At 36.4% G+C, this 20,027-nt stretch overlaps 1 protein-coding gene across 1 annotated transcript in view; it reads left to right on the top strand.

Annotated features, from left to right (window-relative positions):
• Positions 1-20,027, top strand: part of DMD (dystrophin) — a 2,123,648-nt gene that overhangs the window by 501,485 nt on the left and 1,602,136 nt on the right. The gene's annotated exons all lie outside the window — the stretch shown is intronic.

Below are 20,027 nucleotides of genomic sequence, written 5' to 3'. Positions count from 1 at the left end.
TTAGTTATCCAAAATTATATAGAGCCAATGAGTTTTAGAACAAGAATTTATTTATTGAATTTATTTTATGTAGGTAAGTAGGTATATAGGTTGTGTGTATGGAGTTTGATCTCCTTAGACAGGGAGATGAATAGATAAATGGGTGGCTAAAAGGACAGATGGATAGATGAATGAATGAATATACAGCTAGCATAGCTTCTGCTGAGAAGTATTATGTCTAGACAGTGGGGCTGGAGTGTTGTACAGATGTGGGGTACTTTCACTATTCACTTAATATACTTCTGTACTATTTTAATTTTCCACTACAACAGCATATATTGCTTTTATAATAAAAAATGTTTTAAAGTGAGAGTTTAAATCCAAAGTAATGAAACAAAAAAATTAGGGAGAACTAAAAGACTAACTATTGGAGCTAAAAACATCAATCTGACCTGTTTCTTCTGAGAAAGAGGTTTCTTTTCAAGGGACAGGCTGACTCTACTCTCATGATGAGAGTAGAAATGGAGCCCATTTGGTCAGTCTGAGACCAGAACCTGAATAGGGTCTGACATTGTGGGTTGTGAAACAGGCTTTGCCGGATATAGTGACGGAGCTAGTTATACCAAGCTGTGAGGCTTGCAGTCATCAGGGGGAGCCAGACCCATATTGGTAGCATTCAACTTGAAGGAGAGAGATTTGAGAGAAGCTGAAATGTCAGAATCAAGAATGAGAAGCTGTGTCAAGAAACTTAGCTATGTAGTATTTAGCATATCCATTTTAACTCTTGTCCAGCCATTGGAAAAGAGAGAAGAAATTTAAAAATTACAAACGGGTAAAATGAACATCCAGCAGTTAAAATAGGAATGAGAAGCTACATTAAAGCCTTTCCTTCTTTCTACCCATTCTTTGTTGTTACTAATTTCTGGTTAAAAGGGTTTGCTTTTCAAATAAGACATATACATCTATCTACATATCTATCTACATATCCATACCTATCTGTCTGTCTATCTATCTAATCTCACACATTCATACACACATACAGTAGTTATATAAATGACCATATTGTTTATAAATGTGTGTGTATCATACCTCATTTTCTTTGTTTCTTAACTGAACCCCTTTCTCATTCTTATATCTCAGCTTAAAGAACTGCCTTTATAATCGTAATTATTCAGTAAGATCTTACCCACCACTAGGTCATAGTTTTAGTGAGATGGCAATGTTTTCACTTGTATTCAGACACTTAGTACAAAATTTCTGAGACATCTGCTTTATCCACGTTCTCAGGAGTTATCTTTTCCTACCCTGGGTCAGAGAGTACTTGAACACATTTTTCTGTAGATATCAGTGAATAATTTTCAAACATCTATTCTGTGCAAAGCACTGTGCTATTTTGTAGAGTCTATGTCAAAGCTTAGAAACAATGAATAAAACATTAGTTTTCCTGTGCCTTGAGTATTAGCTTGGGTATTTTCAATCTGAATTAAAAATGTGCTAACTTATGATCGTCACTCATAGGTTTCTTGATTAACCTGCTAATGCTCTCTAATTTAGAAATGAATGCTTCTTTCCCTATTGCTTAAAAAAATATCCTTTTCCTCACATGAGATGTTATGCAAATCAAGTATCATTTTTTGAGAATGTGATCAGTAACTTAAGAAAAACTTTTGTGGTACAATAGGAAGCTGAAGCTCAGTCTGTTTAAGCTTGTCCAGTGTTACAAAGTGAGAGAACTAAGATGTGGACCCAAGAGTCTCTTTTTTTTTTTTCCTGCTTTAATCGGCCTATCATTTACTAGTTATATGACCTTGTGCAGTATTCTTAACTCATGAGAGAGTGTTGAAGGTAAGTGAGAAAACATAATAAAATCCCTTGTACATAATTGATGCTCGATGAAGAGTGATTAAATATCATACTGAATCTTTTTAACATAACTTTGGAGGAAGGTAAATACTGCCTGCCCCTTTTTTCTTTATAGTGCCTTCTTCCCCTTCAATGAGTTTTCAATTTTCAATGTGAGTCTTATTCTATGTTCATTTCACTGAAGTGAAACTTCATTCCCAGCAGCCATAATTACCTGTTAATTCATTCATTTACTAATTTAACAAATATGGACTACCCACTATTTGTCAGTAAGTGGTAAAAAAAAAAATTAGAGGAATTTCCTGCCCTCGTAGGGCTTATATTATTGTAGAGAGACAAATAATAGCGAGAGGGAACGAGTACATAAGCATAAAAATTACAATTTGTGCCAAATGACATAAGGGAAATGAGTCAATGTGAAATAAAGTAAAAGGAAAGGGAGAGGGCTTCTTAAAACAGGGTGATTAACAAATGCATCTCTGAGGAGGTGCCATATGAGCTGAAACCTAATGGATAAGAATGAATCAAAAATGCAAAAAGATGGGGAACGTATTTTAGGTAATGAGAACAGCAGGTGTAAAAACCAAGAGGTATACAAGGGCCTGTGTTACTTCAGATGTGAAAACAAGGCTAGTATATCTGAAAGGTAGTGGACGAGAAAGAAAGAGTCCATTAGATTTCTGTTAGCTAAGAGTTCAGGATTGGGTCATGTAGAACCTTACTGGTTAGGGAAGCAGTTTGGATTTATTCTAAACAAATGAGAAGTTTTGAAGGGTTTTAAGTATGAGGATGTTGCACTTTAATTTGTGTTTTTCAAAAGATAATTCCAGCTGTTTCAAACAGAATGAACTGAAAGGCATGAGGAGAGTTAGGATGTGAATGTATTGGACCCAGAAGGCAAGGATCATGGCTTGGGTGAAATAGTAATAGAGGACATGAAGATGAGTGCATGCATGTATTCCTTTTAGAGGCAGAAAAGGCAAGGCTTGATGATGGATCAAATGAGGGAATACAGGAAAAAAAAATCAAGGGCAATACCTAAGTTTACAGCCTGACATAATGTATGAATATTATAGCCATATTCGGAGGTGGTGATTAATGGGGGAGACTAATGGTTTCGAAGAGAATTGGGAGCCTTATTTTGTGTATAACAAATTTGAGGTATCTCCTGAGGAAAGAGAGGTCTCAGCTGGAGATAGGTATTTGGGAATCATTAGCATATAGGCAATATTTAAGAGAGAGGGAGAGGGGGAGAAAAAGAGGGAAGAGGGAGAGGGAGAGGGAGAGAAAATTGGATGACATCACCTAGGGAAGAGTGAGTATAGCTAATGAAGACCCAGATCCAACCTCTGAGTCCAAAATTTCATCTCATTTAAATAGGTTACACCAGAAAGAAGGCCTGAGAAAGTGTGGCTAGATCCTTAGAAAACCTGAAAAATGTAGTGTCAAAGAATCCAAGGAAAACAAAGCAGTTGAAGAATGAAAGAGTGCAACTGGGAGCTACAGAATCAGATGGAGATAGAGAAACATCCATTAGGCTTGGCAACATTGTAGCCATTAGAGGGTTAGAGGAACAGAAGCCAGTTGTCTGATCCCTTCTTACCTCAAGATGCCTTCTGAGCCCATCCTCCTTAAAATATTGACCGCACCCATTCCCTACCCATTTTATTGTTCTCTATAGCACTTGCAATCTGAGAGGCTGTAGATTTGTTTATATGTATTGTCTGCATCTCAACTAAAATCTAGGCTTCATGAGGGCAGAGTCGTTGCTTTGTTCACTGCTGTATTCATTCATTCTTGGTATATATAAGATGCTAGGTAAATGAGTTGAATGAAACGGGGAGCAGTGGTAAGAAAGTAGGTATAAAGAATATAGCTGAAACATTTGAAAAGTTTTTTTGTGAAGGGGAACAGAGATATGAAAGAGGAGCCAGACAGGCTCACGAGAGCAGATAGTTAAATTCAGAAATTATGCCAGCAGGTTGTTAAACTTGATCTCAGTCATGGTAGGACGACTTACGCCAGGGAGATTGGTGAACACTACATATCAGGGATTTCATTGTTATTGTGCTTGTTTTTTGTTTGTTTTGAAAACATTTACCAGCATACCAAAGTTTTTTGTTTTTGTTTTTTTAATCCGCTTTGTCTTTCAAGTGGAAGTTAAGAAAGCATGTGTGTAGGTTGAGGAAGAATTGAGGATTCAGTAGAAAACAAGTGAAAAGTACAAGTAGAGAGATTTGCCTTAATTGAAATGGGAACACTTTAATTGTAAGAAGAGGAAAGAACAAGAGGGTGGGCATAGTTGTCAGTATCTGTGATTTGTGGTGGAAAGATGAGGGAGCTTTTTTCTGAGAGTTAAAATCCAAACGTTGTTTATAGGATCATAGAAAATAACCTAGCTCTCTGTTACTAGTTACTGTGGTCCTTTATTCCACCTTACACCTCCATTTATGCAGTATTTTCCAACACACACACACGATTCTATGCAATATTCAAAAGTATATACTCTATTCTTATTGAGTATATGTGTAGTTTCCATGAAAACCAATCACCTGAGTTATGTTTTATGCCTCTTTTAACACCATTGATTATATTCCCTTGGATACAACGTTACCTCTTATCACTGTCTTGATATTTGCTTATTATATGCTTTCTGATGCTTACTCACTTTTTCACTTGTACCTTTCTCCATTGTTTCACATCTGATTATCTTCACTTTTATAAAGTTCTAATTTACATTTTTTTCATATTAAAAGTTATTTATCATCCATGCATATTATTGTGTGTATAATCAGGAACCCCTGATTACATAGGTGGAAGTTAGAAACCCCAAACTTATACTCAAATAAAACTTTATTATTCCTGTCAAAAGCAGAATGTGTCTCTGTAATTTGAAAATATGTAACAGTTTGCCCCTTATTTATTTTGTGTTTCTTTAGCATACTTCCTCTAGTGCTTAGGAACTACACAAATGCATGCTGTTTGGCCAGTGGGTCCAATTTTCAGTTTGAATTATACAAAGCTGGGGATTAGTTCAAGAAAACTTCTTTTGCCATCCATTATCTTGCCATTTGTTTATGAAGTTTGTTAGTGATGGTGTCTTACTAAACACTGTGCCGCTTCTTCTGGTGTTGCATGTGGTACCTGGTGCTGCCATGATACCATATTCGTTATGATGCAGACCTCACTCCTCCATAATAAATCTTTTCTGTCTGAGAGTTTTGCCTCTGGGTTGTCTTCGGCTTGTCCCATAATCCACCAATTTCTACCCTAGGAGTTAAGAGATAGAGCCATTCTAATTATAAAAGTGATTCATTCCCAAGTGAGTTGATGTCATGGATTACACATGGTAAGAACCCCACAAATATTTGCTGAATATATAAATGCAGGCAAACTCAGAAATTATAATTATGTTCCAGTTGGAACAAGTCACGACAAATAATGGATAAAGTGTATTGAGTATTTACTCTGTACATTCATTTTCTCTCTGAAGCATCATAACTAGCTATTTGTGGGATAATATGACTCATTTTACAGATAAAAACGGCAATATATGGGGAATTAGTTAACTTTACCACAATCTCTTACTTATAAGGGGCAGAACCATGATTTGATGAGGTATGTTTAATTCAACAGGCTAAGCTATTTGATATGGAATGGATAAATTTTGTATAATATTTGTTACAAAAAAGATTGATCTTATATACAGTTTCTGCCTTAAGCTAGTTACCATTGAGGGACTTGCCTTGGAACTGCCCTTACACCATCAGGCATATTTCCAAATCCCAAATCATACCAGAAAGCACCATAATAACCAATGAAATTTGTGTCAAATGAAACGAGCATCTTCATTCTGGCTTCATTATTGATCAAATATCATTTCTAGCTCTGTAGAGAATGAGGGGGTAGAAATAGAATATTTTGTGTTAGTAAAGATATTATGTGGGGTTACTTATGAAACTTACTGTACTTTTTCTAGCAGTAGGGAAAAAAGAAGTCAATTTGGTTAGACCAAAAGCAAAGCACAGAAGCAGCAGTGACAGTTAAGGAAGCAGAGTTAAATGTCACCGAGCCAAAATACTTCCTTCTCAAATGGAAACTCCAGTAGTTCTTCCCACAACAGGCATGTAGTGAGAATTGTAAGAAGGTACAAATGTTTTTCCATCAGTAGTCTCCCACACTGACTGATTAATTTCCATTTGTTAGGTCAAGCTAGCTTCTATTCTCCTGGTTTAGAGGACAGGTACTGAAAAGTTGTTCAGGTTTTAAATGGTCAGTGTTATTTTTTGAAGTATATATATTTGAATGGGGGTACAAACTCAATGAGTAGCTGGAAAAGAGAGTTTTGGAAATTTGTTGCATTTTGGATTTGAAAATTTAAAGGCAGAACACTTCACTTTGATTAGCTGCACACAGAAGATATTTGATATTTGGTTAAAAAACATTCAGTATAAAGGTGGTTTATCTGAAACTTGTAAAGTCAGTATTGGTTGAGAATTTCCATTTAATTGACTTTTACCCACCAGCTTCTGTGCATTTGTTTTCAGGCACTATCAGAATGTTTGGTCTTAACACTACAGAGTCCCCACTCCTATTTAATTCCCCCCAAAAGTCTAGCAAAGGTAGCACATTTGTGGAAGGCAATTCTTTTTTTTTTTTATACAATGAAGCAGTAAGAACTAGGTGATAGGGATAAATTGGTAGGTGGTAAATTGAGGATTTTGAAATCATTTATTTTTAATTTTGCTTCCCCATTAGAATCAAAGTTCCATGAGAACAGATCTCTGGGCTTATTTATTTACCACTGTATCCTCAAAGACTAGGATATATATCTATATCCTCAAAAGCTAGGCTGGTACAAAGTAGTAACTCAATAAACATTTGTTAAAAATATTTTTCAGTGTCTCATATTGTCAATCCGATACTTTTCAGAATCAGTAACATCACTTCTAGCTACCATTATTTATTGGACTGAATACACAATGTATATTTGCATAGGTATCTTTAGCATTGTTTGGTTAATGGCCAGAAAGCTGAACTAGTTTTCAGTGTATCTTAAATCTCCTGTAAGCACCTGATTTTTTGTTTTTGTTTTTGTTTTTGTTTTTCCCTGTTAGACCCTAGGTAAGTGTTATGCATTTTGAGCACTGTTTTCTACTTGTACCAAGATTACAGTCATAGTTTTCTGCTAGCTATACCATAAGCACCTTGATAGGAATAATTGGATGTTTAAAAGATAAAATTGGGGCTTCCCTGGTGGCGCAGTGGTTGAGAACCTGCCTGCCAATGCAGGGGACACGGGTTCGAGCTCTGGTCTGGGAAGATCCCACATGCCACGGAGCAACTGGGCCCGTGAGCCACAACTACTGAGCCTGCGCGTCTGGAGCTTGTGCTCCGCAACAAGAGAGGCCGCGACAGTGAGAGGCCCACGCACCGCGATGAAGAGTGGCCGCCGCTCGCCGCAACTAGAGAAAGCCCTCGCACAGAAACGAAGACTCAACACAGCCAATAAATAAATAAATAAATAAATAAAATTAACCCACTTCTTAAAAAAAAATGCTAAAAAGCACTTGCATCCTTATTGCTGATTATATTTCAGCTTTAAAAAAAAAGATAAAATTGTTTAGTGTTTCTCAAGTATAAATAAAAGCCTATAGTTTTTATCATTAATTTTATCATGAAACTGAATCATCTTCATCAATACAAATTATTTTCATTACTATATTTTATAGCCCTTTAATGAGAAGCATTGTTATTAGATGATAAAAGCAACTTGGATCAGTGAGTGAAATGCTAAAATTATGCAATGGCTTAATTAAGGGGTACTTAATTTAGTGAGGGCAGAACATGTATTGTAGAATATTAAAGAATTTAACTGGAGGGGACCTGTGCGAGTTATTTTCTTACTAGAATGCTGTACATCCATTGTGTACAGTGACTTGTAAATGGAAAATGCATGTATGTAGAATGTAGTGCTGGATGAAAAATATTAAAATTCAAAACAACAACCTAGCGCTTTAATGAATTAGTCCATTGCTATGATATCACCTACAATTTACAAATTCTAGTGCTTAGAGATCAGATGACATTATGACATTATCTCTTCATTTATAGACCTCAGGTGTAAACCCACTCTGCTTCCAGCAGTAAGTTCTTTAGAATTTCACATCTGTGCATTTGGTTATTTTAGCAAACACAGGATTTTTTATTGTGTTTACAAATATGTGTTCACATTTTCATATTTAGAGCTATCTCAACATGTCTGGTTTGGGACCACAAGTTTCTTCTTTGCAGTTCACCCATTCTCCTTTTCTTACAGCGAATTTATTTATTGTTTTGTTCCTAATACAAATTCTGTAGGAACTGATCCAGGTTTATTCTGATCATGGTTTCTAGATGGCATCCTTCTTAATTTTGTTATAAAGCTCTTAAAAGGCTGACCAAACTTTGTGAGTGCACGTTTATAAATCTCTTATCTTTGAAATCCTGCTTCTTTCTGGTTACACATGATATGCATTATAATCCAGTATTTCAGTTCCTGCCTTTCTCCGGACAGAAAACTGACCTGAGCGTTAGACAGTGGAGGCTCTTGTTTAGATTTCCCAGAGGTATTTCAAGGTTGTGTCTGGCAGCAGGCTAATCACACTTTCTGGAGGTTGATTGCCCAAGATAAGAACGGTTTTGTTGAAAACACCAGTTTCCTAACAAACTCATTCGTATTGACTTTTTGGGAATGAGGGCATACTAAAAGAAAACTTTGTGCAACTTTGATTTTATTGTCTCTTTTTGATCTTTACAGATACTTTTATTATAGAATATAGTATCTAATTATAAAATTAGTGAGTGTGGAATATTGTGGAAGATATAGATAGGATGAAAGAGAAAAAGTAAATTATTTTCAATCCCACCAGCATACCCATTTCACTAATGTCTTAAAGTATGTTCCCCTAGTCTTTTCCATAAAATTTTTTATTATATTCTATAGAAATTATATCTCCTTATCTTTGACGTTACTTTATAAAGAATTTATTTTCATATATTATCAAATATTCTTCAAAAGCAACATTTTGAATGGCTTTGTAGTACTCACATACAATTATTATTATTATTATTTTCATTTTAAAAAGTTTTATTGTCATCAAAGATATGCATATACATAGTTCGAGGAGTCAAAGTTTTAAGACTTGAAACAAAAAACTAGCTGTCTTTTGTCCCAACCCTCTTCACCCACGATTCCCACAACCCAGGGTGGGAGTCTTTCCAGCTTCCAATTTTCTAGCTGAAGCCTTTGATTTTGTCTCCATGGTTCTAAATAGAAAGCTTATCCTACTTTGTCTTGATTTTTCAGATTTAAACATTATCCAATGAATTCCTACAATGAAAGATGAGTATTTAGCTCTCATAACAGCTGCACACTTACTGCCACCTCCAACACACATTTCACCTTTCTCTAGTCTTCCAGTATAGTTAGATCCTAGTTTTTGGCATTGTAAATGTTTTAATCTGAGTAATGACATCTTCAGTTGTTAAAAATTTTTAAGTATCATTTTTGCTTTTTGGCTGACTTTTATATCATTTTGGCTTTTAAGTCCCTCTCCCACACAGTGGGCTCTTTTTACTCATTTTTTTAAAATTAAGATATTATTTATACAGAGTGAAATCCATCCTTTTTAGAGTGCAGTTCTGTGAGTTTTGACAAATGTATACAATTGTATAATTGCCACAACAACCAGGATACAGAACAGTTTCATCATTTCAAAAAATTCCCCCATACTCATTCATAGTCAGCCCTTCCCCCACTCCCTGGCATCCAGTGAACAGTTTTCCAGTCCCATAGTTTTGCCGTTGCAAGATGGTCATATAAATGGAAACATCCAGGGACTTCCCTGGTGGTCCAGTGGTTAAGGATCCGCCTTCCAGTGCAGGGGACGTGGGTTTGATCCTGGTCGGGGAACTAAGATTCCACATGCCATGGGGCAAGTACTGAGCCCGTGCGCTGCAACAAAGACCCAGCACAGCCAAAATTAAAATAAATAAATAAATAAACAAAAAAAACCCAACCATCCAGTATGTAGTCTTTTATTTATTTATTTGGCTGTGCAGCAGGATTGTGTGATCTTAGTTCCCTGACCAGGGATCGAACCCGGGCCCCCTGCAGTGGAAGCACAGAGTTCTAACCACTGGCCCTACAGGGAATTCCCCAGTATGTAGTCTTTTTTTTTTTTTTTTGAAATTTTTTTTTATTAGTTGTTTTGTTTGTTTTTTTATACTGCAGGTTCTTATTAGGCATCAATTTTATACACATCAGTGTATACATGTCAATCCCAATCGCCCAATACAGCACACCACCATCCGCACCCCACCGCGGCTTTCCCCCCTTGGTGTCCATACGTTTGTTCTCTACATGTGTGTCTCAACTTCTGCCCTGCAAACCGGTTCATCTGTACCATTTTTCTAGGTTCCACATACATGCGTTAATATACGGTATTTGTTTTTCTCTTTCTGACTTACTTCACTCTGTATGACAGTCTCTACATCCATCCACGTCTCAACAAATGACCCAATTTTGTTCCTTTTTATGGCTGAGTAATATTCCATTGTATATATGTACCACATGTTCTTTAAGCATTCATCTGTCAATGGGCATTTAGGGTGCTTCCATGACCTGGCTATTGTAAATAGTGCTGCAGTGAACATTGGGGTGCATGTGTCTTTTTGAATTATGGTTTTCTCTGGGTATATGCCCAGTAGTGGGATTGCTGGATCGTTTGGTAATTCTATTTTTAGTTTTTTCAGGAACCTCCATACTGTTCTCCATAGTGGCTGTATCAATTTACATTCCCACCAACAGTGCAAGAGGGTTCCCTTTTCTCCACACCCTCTCCAGCATTTGTTGTTTGTAGATTTTCTGATGATGCCCATTCTAACTGGTGTGAGGTGATACCTCATTGTAGTTTTGACTTGTATTTCCCTAATAATTAGTGCTATTGAGCAGCTTATCATGTGCTTCTTGGCCATCTGTATGTCTTCTTTGTAGAAATGTCTATTTAGGTCTGCCCATTTTTGGATTGGGTTGCTTGTTTTTTTAATATTGAGCTGCGTGAGGTGTTTATATATTTTGGAGATTAATCCTTTGTCCATTGATTCGTTTGCAAATATATTCTCCCATTCTGAGGGTTGTCTTTTCGTCTTGTTTATGGTTTCCTTTGCTGTGCAAAAGCTTTGAAGTTTCATTAGGTCCCATTTGTTTATTTTTGTTTTTATTTCCATTACTCTAGGAGGTGGATCAAAAAAGATCTTGCTGTGATTTCTGTCAAAGAGTGTTCTTCCTATGTTTTCCTCTAAGAGTTTTATAGTGCCCTGTCTTACATTTAGGTCTCTAACCCATTTCGAGTTTATTTTTGTGTATGATGTTAGGGAGTGTTCTAATTTCATTCTTTTACATGCAGCTGTCCAGTTTTCCCAACACCACTTATTGAAGAGACTGTCTTTTCTCCATTGTATATCCTTGCCTCCTTTGTCATAGATTAGTTGACCATAGGTGTGTGGGTTCATCTCTGGGCTTTCTATCTTGTTCCACTGATCTATGTTTCTGTTTTTGTGCCAGTACCATATTGTCTTGATTACTGTAGCTTTGTAGTATAGTCTGAAGTCAGGGAGTCTGATTCCTCCAGCTCTGTTTTTTTCCCTCGAGACTGCTTTGGCTATTCGGGGTCTTTTGTGTCTCCATACAAATTTTAAGATTTTTTGTTCTAGTTCCGTAAAAAATGCCATTGGTAATTTGATAGGGGTTGCATTGAATCTGTAGATTGCTTTGGGTAGTATAGTCATTTTCACAATATTGATTCTTCCAATCCAAGAAGATGGCGTATCTCTCTGTCTGTTGGTATCATCTTTAATTTCATTCATCAGTGTCTTACAGTTTTCTGCATACAGGTCTTTTGTCTCCCTAGGTAGGCTTATTCCTAGGTATTTTATTCTTTTTGTTGCAGTGGTAAATGGGAGTGTTTCCTTAATTTCTCTTTCAGATTTTTCATCATTAGTATATAGGAATGCAAGAGATTTCTGTGCATTAATTTTGTATCCTGCAACTTTACCAAATTCATTGATTAGCTCTAGTAGTTTTCTGGTGACATCTTTAGGATTCTCTATGTATAGTATCATGTCATCTGCAAACAGTGACAGTTTTACTTCTTCTTTTCCGATTTGGATTCCTTTTATTTCTTTTTCTTCTCTGATTGCTGTGTCTAAAACTTCCAAAACTATGTGGAATAATAGTGGTGAGAGTGGACAAGCTTGTCTCGTTCCTGATCTTAGAGGAAATGTTTTCAGTTTTTCACCATTGAGAACGATGTTGGCTGTGGGTTTGTCATATATGGCCTTTATTATGTTGAGGTAGGTTCCCTCTGTGCCCACTTTCTGGAGAGTTTTTATCATAAATGGGTGTTGAATTTTGTCAAAAGCTTTTTCTGCATCTATTGAGATGATCATATGGTTTTTCTTCTTCAATTTGTTAATATGGTGTATCACCTTGATTGATTTGTGTATATTGAAGAATCCTTGCATCCCTAGGATAAATCCCACTTGATCATGGTATATGATCCTTTTAATGTGTTGTTAGGTTCTGTTTGCTAGTATTTTGTTGAGGATTTTTGCATCTATATTCATCAGTGATATTGGTCTGTAATTTTCTTGTTTTGTAGTATCTTAGTCTGGTTTTGGTATCAGGGGGATGGTGGCCTCATAGAACGAGTTTGGGAGTGTTCCTTCCTCTGAAATTTTTTGGAAGAGTTTGAGAAGGATGGGTGTTAGCTCCTCTCTAAATGTTTGATAGAATTCACCTGTGAAGCCATTTGGTCCTGGGCTTTTGTGTGTTGGAAGATTTTTAATCACAGTTTCAATTTCATTACTTGTGACTGGTCTATTCATATTTTCTATTTCTTCCTGGTTCAGTCTTGGAAGGTTATACCTTTCTAAGAATGTGTCCATTTCTTCCAGGTTGTCCATTTTATTGGCATAGAGTTGCTTGTAGTAGTCTCTTAGGATGCTTTGTATTTCTGCGGTGTCTGTTGTAACTTCTTTTTAATTTCTAATTTTATTGATTTGAGTCCTCTCCCTCTTTTTCTTGATGAGTCTGGCTAATGGTTTATCAATTTTGTTTATCTTCTCAAAGAACCAGCTTTTAGTTTTATTGATCTTTGCTATTGTTTTCTTTGTTTCTATTTCATTTATTTCTGCTCTGATCCTTATGATTTCTTTCCTTCTGCTAACTTTGGGTTTTGTTTGTCCTTCTTTCTCTAGTTCCTTTAGGTGTAAGGTCAGATTGTTTATTTGAGATGTTTCTTGTTTCTTAAGGTACGATTGTATTGCTATAAACTTGCCTCTTAGAACTGCTTTTGATGCATCCCATAGGTTTTGGAACGTCGTGTTTTCCTTGTCATTTGTCTCTAGGTATTTTTTGATTTCCTCTTTGATTTCTTCAGTGATCTCTTGGTTATTTAGTAACGTATTGTTTAGATTCCATGTGTTTGTGTTTTTTATATTTGTTTCCCCTGTAATCGATTTCTAATCTCATAGCGTTTTGGTCAGAAAAGATGCTTGATATGATTTCAATTTTCTTAACTTTACTGAGGCTTGATTTGTGACCCAAGATGTGATCTATCCTGGAGAAAGTTCCGTGCTCACTTGAGAAGAAAGTGTAATCTGCTGTTTTTGGATGGAATGTCCTATAAATATCAGTTAAACCTATCTAGTCTATTGTGTCATTTAAAGCTTCTGTTTCCTTATTTATGTTCATTTTGGATGATCTGTCCATTGGTGTAAGTGAGGTGTTAAAGTCCCCCACTATTATTGTGTTACTGTCAATTTCCTCTTTTATAGCTGTTAGCAGTTGCCTTATGTATTGAGGTGCTCCTATGTTGGGTGCATATATATTTATAATTATTATATCTTCTTCTTGTATTGATCCCTTGATCATTATGTAGTGTCCTTCCTTGTCTCTTGTAACATTCTTTATTTTAAACTCTATTTTATCTGATATGAGTATTGCTACTCCAGCTTTCTTTTGATTTCCATTTGCATGGAATATCTTTTTCCATCCCCTCACTTTCAGTCTGTATGTGTCCCTAGGTCTGAAGTGGGTCTCTTGTAGACAGCATATATATGGTCTTGTTTTTGTATCCATTCAGCAAGCCTGTGTCTTTTGGTTGGAGTATTTAATCCATTCACGTTTAAGGTAATTATCGATATGTATGTTCCTATTACCATTTTCTTAATTGTTTTGGGTTTGTTTTTGTAGGTCCTTTTCTTCTCTTGTTTTTCCTGCCTGGAGAAGTTCCTTTAGCATTTGTTGTAAAGCTGGTTTGGTGGTGCTGAATTCTCTTAGCTGTTGCTTGTCTGTAAAGCTTTTGATTTCTCTATCGAATCTGAATGAGATCCTTGCCAGGTAGAGTAATCTTGGTTGGAGGTTCTTCCCTTTTATCACTTTAAGTATATCATGCCACTCCCTTCTGGCTTGTAGAGTTTCTGCTGAGAAATCAGCTGTTAACCTTATGGGAGTTCCCTTGTGTGTTATTTGTCATTTTTCCCTTGCTGCTTTCAGTAATTTTTCTTTGTCTTTACTTTTTGCCAATTTGATTACTATGTGTCTCGGCATGTTTCTCGTTGGGTTTATCCTGTATGGGACTCTCTGCGCTTCCTGGTCTTGGGTGGCTATTTCCTTTCCCATGTTAGGGAAGTTTTCGAGTATAATCCCTTCATATATTTTCTCTGGTCCTTTCTCTCTCTCTTCTCCTTCTGGGAGACCTATAATGCGAATGTTGTGGCGTTTAATGTTGTCCAGAGGTCTCTTAGGCTGTCTTCATTTCTTTTCATTCTTTTTTCTTTATTCTGTTCCGCAGCAGTGAATTCCACTGTTCTGTCTTCCAGGTCACTTATCCATTCTTCTGCCTCATTTATTCTGCTATTGATTCCTTCTAGTGTAGTTTTCATTTCAGTTATTGTATTGTTCATCTCTGTTTGTTTGTTCTTCCATTCTTCTAGGTCTTTGTTAAACATTTCTTGCATCTTCTCCATCTTTGCCTCCATTCTTTTTCCAAGGTCCTGGATCATCTTCACTATCATTATTCCAAATTCTTATTTCTGGAAAGTTGCCTATCTCCACATCATTTACTTGTTTTTCTGGCGTTTTATCTTGTTCCTTCATCTGGTACATAGCCCTCTGCCTTTTCATCTTGTCTGTCTTTCTGTGAATGTGGTTTTTGTTCCACAAGCTGCAGGATTGTAGTTGATTTTGCTTCTGCTGTCTGCCCTCTGGTGGATGAGGGTATCTAAGAGGCTTGTGAAGTTTCCTGATGGGAGGGACTGGTGGTGGGTAGAGCTGACTGTTGCTCTGGTGGGCAGAGCTCAGTAAAACTTTAATCCGCTTGGCTGCTGATGGGTGGGGCTGGGTTCCCTCCCTGTTGGTTGTTTGGCCTGAGGTGACCCAGCACTGGAGCCTGCAGGCTCTTTGGTGGGGCTAATGGTGGACTCCAGGAGGGCTCATAACAAGGAGTACTTCCCAGAACTTCTGCTGTCAGTGTCCTTGTCCCTGAGGTGAGCCACAGCTGCCCCCCGCCTCTGCAGGAGACACTCCAACACTAGCAGGTAGGTCTGGTTCAGTCTCCCCTGGGGTCACTACTCCTTCCTCTGGGTCTTGATGCCTACACTACTTTGTGTGTGCCCTCCAAGAGTGGAGTCTCTGTTTCCCCCAGTCCTGTCGAAGTCCTGCAGTCACGTCCCACTAGCCTTCAAAGTCTGATTCTCTAGGAATTCCTCCTCCCGTTGCCGGACCCTCAGGTTGGGAAGCGTGACGTGGGGCTCAGAACCTTCACTCCAGTGGGTGAACTTCTGTGGTATAAGTGTTCTCCAGTCTGTGAGTCACCCACCCAGCAGTTATGGGATTTGATTTTACTGTGATTGCGCCCCTCCTACCATCTCATTGTGGCTTCTCCTTTGGCTTTGGATATAGGGTATCTTTTTTGGTGAGTTCCAGTGTCTTCCTGTCGGTTGTTGTCCAGCAGGTAGTTGTGATTCTGGTGCTCTCGCAAGAGCGAGTGCGAGCACGTCCTTCTACTCCGCCATCTTGGTTCAGGGCCCAGTATGTCCTCGTACAATTATATATTTGATTATTTCTAATTTTAGTTTTCTGTCAAGCAATTTGGAATGGTCTGAATTTTTTTCTTTTTTGTGTGATAAATATTTCTTTTCTAATTGTAAAGAGGGCTTAAATTTCACATTGTTTATATAAATCTTCTTTTAAATTTCTGATTTTTTCCTTGTGGTGGATTCCTAGAAGGAAAATTACTGGGTCATTGAATAGGATTGTTTTTAGATATAGCCAAAATATTTTTCGTAACGTTGGAACCAACTGATACTCTTCCAGCAAAGTAGGAGTTTGGCCAAATTGTTGACACTTCTGCAGTATTGATTGTTATCCTTTTGTCATTCTTTGATAATTTGATAGGCAGTGGAGTATAATTAAACACTACCATCTTTATTTAATTTGCATTTCTTTGATTACTGCTGAAATTGCATTTTTATGTGTATTTACTCTTGTTATACTTCACTTATTAGAAATAGAAATCACTACTACTATGGAGAGTGTAGGTGATGTTTGGTAATGGAACCACATGGATCACAGAGTCATCATTTAGATAATGACTTTGAGATACTTGGTTTTCAAATGCACTAAGATAGCATTCTCTGAAAATATGAAGGTAAGGTACTGAGAAGTATGATGCACTGACTGGGTTCTAATTCTGACTTGAACTAGCTTTTGAACTTGCCATCAAACTGCTGTGGGCTTCAATTTCTTTGAAAAATATGCAATTTCCCTAAATGGTTTATTTGTTCCATTATAGCCCTCAGTATCAAAATTCTGGTGACAATAGAAACACTCATCAGAATCAGTGTTATTGTTCATAAAATAACATTTTCTGGCAGTATTATGAGTTCTCAACATTTCCATCCTTAACTGGTTTCAAAGATTGGATTAGAAATAATTAACTTGAACTTTTGTGGCAATCAACCCATTATATAATAGGGTTTTTAGTGCAAGGATAACTTTCATATAATTTTAAGTTCTTATTTTGGGGGTTCACCCACTTCTTTGAATTTGTATATTTTAATGTCTTATAATAATAAAAAATAAGGAAATCACATCCCATCATTCTCACCTTCCTCAAATTCTTAGGTTTGAGGGGGAAACCCAGGGGTCAAGAGATTTATGAACATTCAGACTTCGGAGTAGGTTGATGTCACCTTTAGAAGCATGGTTGGTTACTCAGGTGAGACCACTGTTAATTGGTTTGCATTCAGAATTTTGTTCATTGGAGCAAGTCCACTTCTGATTGGCAGACTTTCAGAAGGGAGGGGTTGATGTTGGTTGGCTTGCAGCAGCATGATCAAGACCATGTAGACAGGTAATTGCTAATTGATTAAATGAGATTGAAACTTGTGTTGGTGGCTACTTGTTACCATGGCTACAGAACAAGCAGTTTCCTCCTTCAATCCTCCTTCCTCCATTTCATTTTCAGTTTATTAATCTTTGTCCCTCCGGGACTTAGGACAGGATTTTGTATATAGGCATTTGCAAAGACTGTGGAGTAAATGATTTGAAATTGAATGAAGTTATTTTGGGGATGTCTTAGAATTTCTATTATGCATCCCCTTGTTTTCATTACACAGACTATTTTAATTCTCTGACGCCTCCTATCTGGATTGGGTCCCAGCCTCCTACTTGCCTCTAGTTTTTTTCTCCTTCATTCCATTCTGCACTTAATGGTTTTACTTTACAAAAATTTTAATGGTGTCACAGTCTTGATCAAAAGTAGTTAGTTACTCTCCAACCTATTGAACTAAGGCCAAATTGACTACTTTGCTATTGATGATCCCTTAGTGTTCCACATACAAGCTTCCCATTTTTTCCTATTAATCACTGTTCTCAACTCTGTGGCTAAGACACCCAAAGGCGCTCTTCCCGGAACATGTCTAATCTGTCCCTACCTCTGCACTTTTACTCATGCTTTTCTATTGCCTAGAATACCTTTCTCCATTTCATTAGGTTTTCCCCTAATGAAACCCTATACAAATTTATTTCAGTTTTCTATTCATAAAGAATTTTCTGATCCTCCAGTAATGTATACTTTCTTCCTTTTTCTGAACATATTAAAGCACTGGCTGTGCCATTAGAGGAACACATTTTAAATTCTCTTTAGCAGTGCAATTATTTTGTTCTTCTTATTTATTTTATTATTCCAAACTGTAAGCAGAATCCATGGATTCTCTATCTTGTTAATCTCCTGGATAATCTATTAAAATATTTAAAATTTAATAGGTCTTTAGTAAATATATTTGGAAGGAATTCAACATATTTTAGAATATCTAAGTTACTTTTTGTAAAAACAAAAAGGAATACTGGATTCTACCTACTGGTACAGCTGAATCCTGTACAACTTCTGAGGTGGGATGGTAATAGATTGGGGCAAAAATGTCAGTAGTTTGATCAAATAGTGATTGTAGTGATTGATATTTATGAATATTCACGTTCATCCAAAAGATGTTTTATGTAGATAAAATATGCTACAATTTTTGACATTTGCTTGGGGCAATAGAAATAATGCTAGATCTATTTTTACCTTTATTTATTTTGATCATGGTTTGCATTTGAGGCCAGACATACACATGCACATGTCTAATATAGCAGTAAATAGTCATGGAACTTTTTATTTACACAGACAACCTTTTAAAATTCAGTGCCTTTCTCACAGCATGGTTTTATTTAATGCACTAAAAAATAAACAGAATTCTAAATTTTGCTCATTACAGATAAAACTGACTAGTTACTAGTGAGAAGGAAGAAAACATTCTAGAGTTTCAAAAACATATTGTGAAGAAGTATAGTATCTGCCATACAATGAACACTTGAAAAACAATTATCAAATGAAAGGTAGATTTTAGAATTTCAAAGCTAAGTTAGTAAGATTTTTTTTTTTTAGAAAGGCAGTACTTATACACAAGGTATTCTTTAGTTCTTTCCTAAAAAATATTTGCAAAAAATTATCTTCACCATCTGTTGGCTAATAATTAAATTTTAATAGGGAGCAGAGAATATGTATTATATATCAATAACTTTGTACCTTTAAGCCTTATGCATTTAAATGTCCAATAAGTATCTTTTGAAAACAAGTAAGCAAAGCAATGAAGCAGAAGGTAATATAAGAGCGTGCTTCTGTGTCATTTTTTTCGACCCTTGTTACTCAAAGTATGGTCTTCAAGTCAGCAGCTTCATCATCACCTGGCAGCTTGCTGGAAATGCAGAGCCTCACGCTCCACCCCGACCTACTGAATCCGATTCTGATTTTAAAAAGATCCCCAGGTGATTCATATGCACATTAAAAGTTAAGAAGGACTGTATTATACCATGGATAGAAGCAGACTAAGGAACATTAGCTAACTTTTTGCTTCTCTGTAACTCTTTTTAAAAATACTTTAAAAATAGTTGTTCTGATTAATCATGTTCCTGTGACTTGCGAAGGAATGGAGTTAAGTGACCTGTTCAACCTCCTTTTATGCTTGTGAACTTGAAATTTGACTCTTGTCTTTTTAACTTACAAACAGAACACCTGACCAGAATATACATATTTAACTTAAAAACAGATCTTTTAATGCTAGCTGAGCTAGGATAAATTTATGGCAAGAAAAATGCCTGGCACATTGCTGCTAAGTTGTCTTGGCCTCCTGCCAGGATTTATGTTTTAACACTTCTGGGATTAATGGTACTCTTCACATAAAGGATTGTTTTTGCATTTGGTTCCCTGGAATGAGCACAGTGGGTAAATTGTAATGCCAAGTAGCAAAAGAAGCTTTTGAAGGAGCTGCCACTTATTATATGTGTTATTACGAATTATTATTGACTTTAAATGCTGGGTTTCTTTCATTCCCTAGATGTGGCAAAGGACATAATGTCAGATCAACTTTATGTGAAGGACTTTTAAATTTATCTCTAATGTCTAAGAAGGAAAGTGACATCTGACTTTAACAGATGCACCATAATGTAAAGAAATATTTTTAATATAGTTAAGGAATATTACAAATCATTATGCTTATGGTATATAGTTGTTTTATTTTATTTTGATTGTAGAAAT

The sequence above is a fragment of the Balaenoptera acutorostrata genome, chromosome X, assembly GCF_949987535.1.
Source record: "Balaenoptera acutorostrata chromosome X, mBalAcu1.1, whole genome shotgun sequence".
Lineage (NCBI taxonomy): Eukaryota > Metazoa > Chordata > Mammalia > Artiodactyla > Balaenopteridae > Balaenoptera > Balaenoptera acutorostrata.
This window is presented reverse-complemented; position numbering and strand designations above follow the sequence as displayed.